Below are 8,792 nucleotides of genomic sequence, written 5' to 3' on the forward strand. Positions count from 1 at the left end.
CCCACAGAGTTGAGATCCCATCACGAAGTGTATGGCTTGAAGACTCCCATCCCTGAGTCCTCCAGAAATCCCGAGACCTACAACATGGAAAGAAAGAACAGAGCCCAAAAGTTGGTCTAGTAACAGGAAGGGTCTGGGGACTGGTAGCCTTGAGGGTCCCATCAACACTGACACTTTCAGTCTTTACCTAAACTCCCACAAGCACCTCTGAGTTTTCCCATGAGCCTTTCCTTGCTGTACCCTGAGGCTCCAAGGACAATGTGTCCAAGCCTGTGCCACAGTCCCTGGCAGGGTCTAAATATGAACGTCCCATGAGCCATCCCCTTTCTTTCTCTTTTCTCTGCCCTTTCTACTTTGGAACAAACTGTGACAACGTACAAGGATGCCTGGTCTAGAACCTGGCCTCTCTAGGTTGCAATACCTGAGGCCGGTCAGGTGGTTTGCAACCACTCTCTGGTCGGGGAACAAAGCAGCAGGGTACGGTACATCCCCGGGTGTCTAGAGCATGATTGGCCCATGGGTTGGCATCTCAATAGTGAAAACTTTAAAAACACTCTATTGGTCAAAAGACAAGGATGCCTATGGGCTGAATTGGGCCAGTCAGCCACCAACTTGTGAACCAGTCTTGTGGAAAGCCCTTCTGTTCTCTCCTTGTTCTTTCAAGAACACTTGGGGAAGATGGGAGGGAGATACGTGGTGCACAAACAGTTTCTAGAACTTTGGAAGCGGCGGTGGGTTTGAGGGAGCTTCTGGTTTTCTATGTGTAGAGCCCCAGATGTGGCCACAGGGCATTGAGGAGTGAAATCCTCTTATGAGCAGTCAAACTTCAGAGTGACTGACGTGCTTAGCTCCGTCCACCCCTTTGTAGGTGACATTTCAGCTAGAATTTAACTCCAAGACATGGGTAGCAAATCTTAAAAACAAACCGAACACTCCCAAGCATATACTAGGAACAAGAGGCATTAGAAAAGTGGTCTTCCGGGAGACCCCTGCACAGGCCAGGCCAGGCTAGAGTAGGTTGACCCTATAAGTCTCTGAGTTAGACCAGCTCCCTGGTGGCCCTGGCCTTGTCACCCATCTGGAGTCTGCCTGTGATAGTTTCCAGGCACACGATGGTGCACCTGGGTAAATTTATTCCTTTATCGCTTTAACCTCCAAGAGGTCCAAGGCATGTGAATTTCTTAAAAGGAAACAAAACACATGATTGCAGACTCGGACAGTCAGGCCACGACATCTTGCCTTCCGTCTGCCCTACCTCCCAGTGGCCCCTTCAGCTCCTTGGCCCTTGTTGTCCCTGGACCTCAAGATTCCCTTTTGCATATTCATGAGGGAGCCACAGAGTTGATCCGCACTTTCTTGCTGTCAGCTAAGGCTGTCCCTGCAGTGGCAGCCAGGTCCCCAAGAGCCAGCTGCAGAACACATAGTGAATCCCTTGCACAGGTGCTGTTTGGATACAGATGCAGCGAAGGTAGAGTGAGCTGCAAGCTGGGAGTAGCAGGCATCCATCTTTCTTTTTGTCTTTGGTACTGAGGCCCAGTTCCTGGCCCCTTCTAGGACCAATGGGGTACTCATATATGATCACTGCCATTCACGGGTGTCACCTCCAGATGAGGTTGAACACAGCCACCCTTTAGTACCTCTAGATTCTTCTGCCTACACCTTAGTCTCCTGGGTAGCAAGCACCAAGCTGCTGTTTCTGTCCTCACTGTGGGCATGGCATGGCTTGCTGGTGAGCTCTCGGTTGGGACCAGGCTCAGCCTGGTCAGCTTTGGTTAGGGGGCAGAGAGGGGAGCCAGGGAAACTAGCAAAAGGTTAGAGACTTAGCAGTTGTGTGTCTCTCGGTGTCTCTAAGACCTGACTTCAGGAGACCAGCCTGTCGTCTCACTTGCCCCGGCCTGGTTCACTCGCTTGCTAAATTGCACACGGGGGTGTAGTCCCCCAAACCACCATGCAGATGGCACATCCTTCGTCCTCTCATCTTGAGAACATGTAACGATGGGTTTTTGATTGACAAGTGGTGCATTTCACTTAGAGTGGAACAGAAAGGAAACTATTTAATGACCCCCTTGTTCTCAAGCATGAGACATTTTAACGAAACTGTTTCATTGGATTTGAGGGAATGGAGAGTTGTACATTCCAACCGATCCATAGCCAATTAATTGCTAAAAGTTAAAAAGAAAATAAACCCCAAATCTATTTTAAACATCGTGCAAAACTCAGAGCCTCGTAGTCAGGCCTTCTTCTCCATGCCGTGTGCTCAAGTGCATGGACAGGGGAGTTTACACACTTATACACGCACAAGCACACACACACACATACATGTACACAGTCTCAATACACAGTCACTCACACACATAAGTCACCCAAACACACACATAAAGACCTCTATCACACACACACACATTCATGTACACAGTCTCACATACACAGTCACACACACAAACACACACACAGTCAGTCATATGCACATACACACAGACCTTTCTCTAGCACACACACACACACACACACACCCTCTAATACTAGGACATGAAACTCAGAAGAGCTGCTGTGTCTCCCGATGCCAGTTCTTGCTGGCTCTGCTTGCCTTTGGTCACAGGTGAGTGGACCCAGCAGCAGCCTGTCCTGGGGCTCAGAGAGGGACAGAGCTGGCCCCAGGCCCAAGCCACCAGCACAATGTAGGTAATGGGCATGAGGACCTGTTGTGGCCAGCATGCTGCTTCTCTGCCTGGTTACAGGGCCGCCCCCACACTCCTGCTGGACGATGCTGCCCTGGTTTGCCACTCTCTAGTGGCCTCCGGACATTGGGTATTTGTGGGGATGTAGATGACATTCCGATAGAACTCTGCCAGGAAGACAAGTGAGTTTTGCTTCTCATTCTTTTAGATGGTTAACACTGTCCTAGGGACTGGCCCAGCATCAAAGAAATGCATAACTACTGTATCCGCCAAAGTTTGTGATGCCTGCATAGACGCTTGTTAAAAAAATATACAAAAAAAACCGACAAAAAAATAAATACAACCACACAATTGAATTGCCTTTGAAAGTGGGAGATGATCTGTCTCCAACAGATTGAGAAACAAAAAGCTTCTTAAAAGTGTGTATGTTTTATATTCTTTTTTTCTAGTAGAACTGACTTGAAATATTGGTGGTTTTTTTCCTTAGTGATGTGTGTTGCTTTTGTGTGTGATAATATTTGAATGTAATTACAGCAGTGCCAATTTGCCAAAGATGTTGGACATATTTTTCTTTTGTTGGGGGAAGGGCGGGGCTTCGGGTGGGACTTGGGAGGACACTGGGATGGTATACTGGTTTAATTTTTTTTAAAACTTTTTTTTCTTGTCAAACCTGGGATTTGTGGTTTTATTTTAAGTTAAATGGTTGACTGCAACACCTTTATTTTAAATTAGCTGGAGAAACATGCAATAAGGTTGGCGTAGTCTCAATATCTGTGTCTTTTCATAAGTGACTGTTTCTTGTGAAGAATTGATTTTATGTAACCTTTATGTGAGATAATTATTTGTAAATATTTGCCATAATTTTATTGGTTCCTAAAATAAAAGTAATTTTTTAAGTTGAGAAAAAGGATTTGATTGTATTTGTTTTTACTAATCCATACATGGTCTTTGCCAACCTTGAGGAAAGCCCCTGGCATGGTAAGCAGCTTCATGGCTCTTGGTTAAACCGGGGTCGGAAACAAATTTCAACACCCAGTATATAGGACTGTACATGTGACAGAAGGGGCAGACTGTGCAATGAAGGGGTGATATCCCCTGCCACACACACATTCACACACACACACTCACACACACTCACATACACTCAAACTTACACTCATACACACACTCTCTTGCACAACACACTCACATTGTCTCACACACACTTACATAACATGCATTCTCACACACTCATATACTCACACACAACACATTCTCACACACTCACACATACTTATATACACTATATATACATATATCACTTATATACACTCATACTCGCACATACACACTCACATACACTATCACACACACACATCTTTACACACTCTTTACACTCACACATTCTCACACACTCACACTCAAACACTCTGACGCACACTCACATACACTCTGACACACACTCTCACACACTCACACTCAAACACTCTGACACGCACACATTCTCACACACACACATTCTCACACACTCACACTCAAACACTGACACACACACATTCTCACACACTCACACTCAAACACTGACACACACTCACATACACTTTCACACACTCACAACTCATACTCACACACACTCACTGTGTCACTCGTTGGCATGGAAGCCTTCACTAAGCTCATTAACCTCTGCTTCTTTAACGCAGAGATAACCAGGACTACCCACATGGTCCGCTCCATTTGTTCATCAACAACTGACTGAACGGCTCGTCTACCCCAGAGCGAGCATCTCCTCTACCCCAGAGCGAGCAAAAACCCCGCTCACATCACACTCATAACCTGGTAGCTTGGAGCATGGAGTAAACACAGCTGAATTACTGAGTGAGGGGCATATGCCTGCACCTATGCTTTTGACCTTAACCCAGGCCGAGTCTCCTCAAACCTGAAGTGCCTGGGGCTGACAGCTCAGAAGCCTCTCACACCAGAATTCCTCATCCCTAGTCTCTAAAGCACAGCTCTGTCTGGCGTGAGCTTGGTGACCAGACTCTTCAGTCCTGGGAGGGAAACCCTGTCTCTGAGCCATTAGAACTGAGCAGCTGGGCTGCACAGGAACCAGGGGTAGCTTTTTTTCCCATTAGGGGGCAGGGCAGCTGTAGACCTGAGCCATGCCCCTGCCGGGCTTTGTCAGTCTGCAAGGGCAGGCGGGGACCGCTGTGCCCCTTGGCACAGTGTGTGTAACTCAGTAATTGCCAGAGATGGAGTGGGCGAGTGACCATGTGGGGGCCATGGACTGCGACTCATTCATATTTAATAAAGCTGCCTGCGTGGCCTCCATTCATTTCTGCAATGGATGGTGACGATGAAGATGATTCCTAGGGGAGGGAAAAGGGGGATGAGCGTGCAAGAGCCCAGCTCTTCTTCTTCCTTCCCAACCTCGGGCTCAGAGCACCAACTTGAGAGAGAAGCGCTTGTGTGGGGGGTAACACAGAGAGGGGGCCACCAAGGCTCCTGCTTCCCTGCTGTGTGTCTATGATAGCCAGGGCAGGTGTAGCCCCACATGACAGCTGAATGGAGGAGCGGGACAAAGCCCCCAGGAGAGGAGGGTGATTGTAATTGAATTAGAAATGTTTCCCACAAGTTGCTGTTCATAAGTTTTGTCCCCGGGGTGATGCACTATTTTGCATGATTCTGGTGTCTTCATGGAGGAAAGGGGTGGGTCTTTGGTAGCATGTTATTACTGCCTTTTCCCTTCCCCTTTCTCTGCACATCCTGGACCAGCACGTGAACTCATGGGTTCTGCCTCACGATCCCGCCACCATGGTGCGCTGCCCAAGCGCAGGGGACCAAACTAATAGGTGCTGACCCCTCTGAAACAGAGATCCAAAGTAAACCCTTCTTCTCATGCCACAGCAAAAGAAAAGTAATAAATCTAGGGGCATAAGTGCCAGCCAGCCTGAAATTCTCTCCACTTGGCATCAACCACAGAGCAGGAGGAGGGATGCTGGGGTCTGAAGAGCAAGGCGACACCTCAGATCCATTCATTTCTCAGATTCCCTCCACACTGGCCCTGGTAGGGGCTGCATACAGGGAAATGACTTACCCCTGTGCACGGAGGTCCTACCCTCTGAGGCTCTGTATGTCAGACTCATAGCTAACCCGACTGTGGTCCCAAAAAGATGGCTACCTTGGCCCATGTCATTTCCTAGCAGGTCGGTCTGCCTAAGCAGTAGGGAGGTGGCAGGTGTAGGCAGGGGCTGAAGCTCCTCCTCAGCGGGCTGCAGAGACAGGGAGAAACAAGCATATCTGTCACATGGCTATGTGAGGGGAGGGGGACCTCAGGCCTGCTTGTCAGAGCCGACTTTAGGAGAGGTTCTTGGCCTGCCAAGTCCAGGAAGTGGAGTGGTTGGTACCCTGGTACCCGGAAGGCTCCTTACAGCAAACATAGCTGTCGTGGTTTTAGACTGCTAGAGACATTAACACCCCAACTGGTCGGATTTGGTTTTGGTTTGCTTATTGTTACGTCCTGATTCTTTTTCTTCCGGGAGTACGCCTTGTACACGATCTTTATATAATTTTTTGAAATCAACAAAGCTGTTCTTGGCTTGGTCTCCCCTGATGCTAGGAGGATTCAAGCCCTGCTTCAGGCCAACTCTGAGGGCGTTTAGTAGAGTTCCTTCTGTCTGTATTTGTTTTCAAGGCTGAGAAACTTCAGGACTACACACTAGGTGACTAGCTGACTTGTTTTCCTTCAGTCTGGGGCCAAGATCAAGGTGCGTGTGTGCAGATGCACAGAGACAGGAGCCCTCTGAGGTCTCTGCCAGCGGGATGATGAGAATCTGGGGAACTGTCCACAACTCCACCCAAGACTACAGAGATTCACAGACCCAAGTCCGGCCTGGGCTGGCTCGTCACATGCCAGTCGTCCTTGGCATGTCTCATACTATGTCTAACCAGCAGACTGTGCTTTCTGTGCTGGAGACTTCTGCCCCACCACCCACCTCCATTTCTTAGCTCTCCAGTACGGCCTCCAGAAAGATCTTTCCTTGTACCTACATTTAATCCAGCGTCTGCCGGACTAAGTAAGGGGTTACTTTACAATTTTTCATAAAACTAGTAGGGTTATAGGTACTGGGTGAAACATGACTTTGTAGCTCAAAAAGAGATAGAAAAGTCTCAAAAGAAAAGAGTAATGTATTTGAAATATAAATACTATATAATACAGATAAGATTTTATATGTGATTACATTTTTTTAGCAAAATGCAAAGGCAAATAGGTTGGTGGTTGGTTAACTAAATCTAAGAAATATGAAAAGATACACTGCCCTTAATATACAAAAATTTTATATGTGAAATATGAAGATAGTCTCCTCCTCAACAGAAAAATGGGTCGAAGACACGCACAGCTCATTCACGAAAGGACATGAACCATTTCTCAGTATAAGCTCAGCCTGTGAGTCAAAGCATAATTCAAGTTTACAGGGTTATTTATTGTTTTGTTTTGTTGTTTAAAATGGGATTTCACTTTAGCCCAGGCTGACCTTGGACTCATGATGATCCTCCTGCCTCAGCCTCCCAGGCCTTACAGGTGAGCCACCTCACCCAGCACAGACACTGTTTGCAAAAGGACAGAGGTCCTGTCAGTGCTGGAGACGGTACAGAGAAATGTCCACCAGGCTGCCCCTGAGCCGTCTGAGAGGGTGAAACCAAAGCCATTCTCCCATTTCTAGGCTTGATGCTGGTCCCTCAGTCGCGGGAAAGTGGGCAGGTTCGAGGAAGATCAGCGTGTCGTCTGGAACAGCGGAAGTTTACCCGTCATCCACAAACATGTGTAAATATCGCAACAGCGCTAATGTAACCAAGAAAATCACTTCCTGTTGTTTCCCCTTCAGTGATATTTTCTGCTTGGCTGAGCTTGCTTAGCACACTGGAAAGGCCAACTCATCAGTTCTTGTTGCTAATCAAGAGCAGTAATTGTCCGACTGCAGAGCCTCCTGACTTGGACTCTGCTGAATAGGATAACAAGTTCCGAAAAACGCTAAGTAGTGGTTTCTAAAAACCAGCCTCTTTTAATAAGGAAGGCCCCCGAAGAGCGTTTATAAAGAAAGCCTTTCTGTGAAGTGGAATGAAAACATTGTGCGTATTTTACAGAGCATGGCAAGTAGGCGGGAAACTTCCAGAAATTCTTAAGCCACGGACTCCGTAGATGCACTCTCGTTTTCCTCCTCACTGGGAAACATGCGGATTGGTCAAGGCGATGCCAGCCTATAGAATGAAATAAGCGTAGCACATAACGTCAATGGCAACCCAATAGAAATCTGTTGGGGGTTCACATCGCTGGCACTCACAGAAGGCAGGCAGCCTTCCACAAGGTGACCCGAAGATCCAGGCTTCTTTCTTCTTTTTGGCTCTGCTGTTTTCAAGTTCGCCTTATTTGAGAGAATTATGCCTGCAAAAAAGGAAAGCACCTGGAGCCCATGCCATGAGATGTTTCCATCAGCAGGGCGGAAATGATATGCATTCAGAGTCTTTTAGCCAGAGCCTAGTCCTGTGGCCACAGACCATTGCAAGGGAGACAGGGAAGCAGCCTAGCGTGTGATGAGAAAGACTGAGAAGGCAGGTTTGGGGAAGGACTAACCGCGTCAGCCTAACACCCACGAATGTCTAGAATTGCTACCTTGGCTTTGCTCAGAATGGCCTGAACACGCCCTGCCCTGCTTCAGACCTCAGCTCTGCCCTGCCCTCAGGTAAACCCCAGCTGACACCTTAGAGACTAGCATACTTCTGTCCTGGAAGGGTGGAAGGAGGTTCACGGTATGTCCTCCGCAAACCTGCATGGGGGCCCTCTCTGATCTGCTGCCCCCCTTCCAAATACAGCTCTGGGTTATAAACAAGAAGGCCTGTTAGCATTTACTAAGTGCTAACAATTTACCAGCCACTAACACTTAGCGGAGTTTTTCCTGTTGCTCCAGAATTACGTAACCAAGGCCAAGTGTTGAAGTCACTTCCTGCAGTGCTGATGTACGGCCTAACTCTCTAACTGCCTCCACTCACCATCCATGACCACCACCATTGACACATGCAAGAGGCTTGAGACAGAAGGCGCGGACAGCAAGGGGAACAAGCAAGTTCATCAGAGAGGCC

This window comes from Chionomys nivalis, chromosome 16 (genome assembly GCF_950005125.1).
Source record: "Chionomys nivalis chromosome 16, mChiNiv1.1, whole genome shotgun sequence".
Lineage (NCBI taxonomy): Eukaryota > Metazoa > Chordata > Mammalia > Rodentia > Cricetidae > Chionomys > Chionomys nivalis.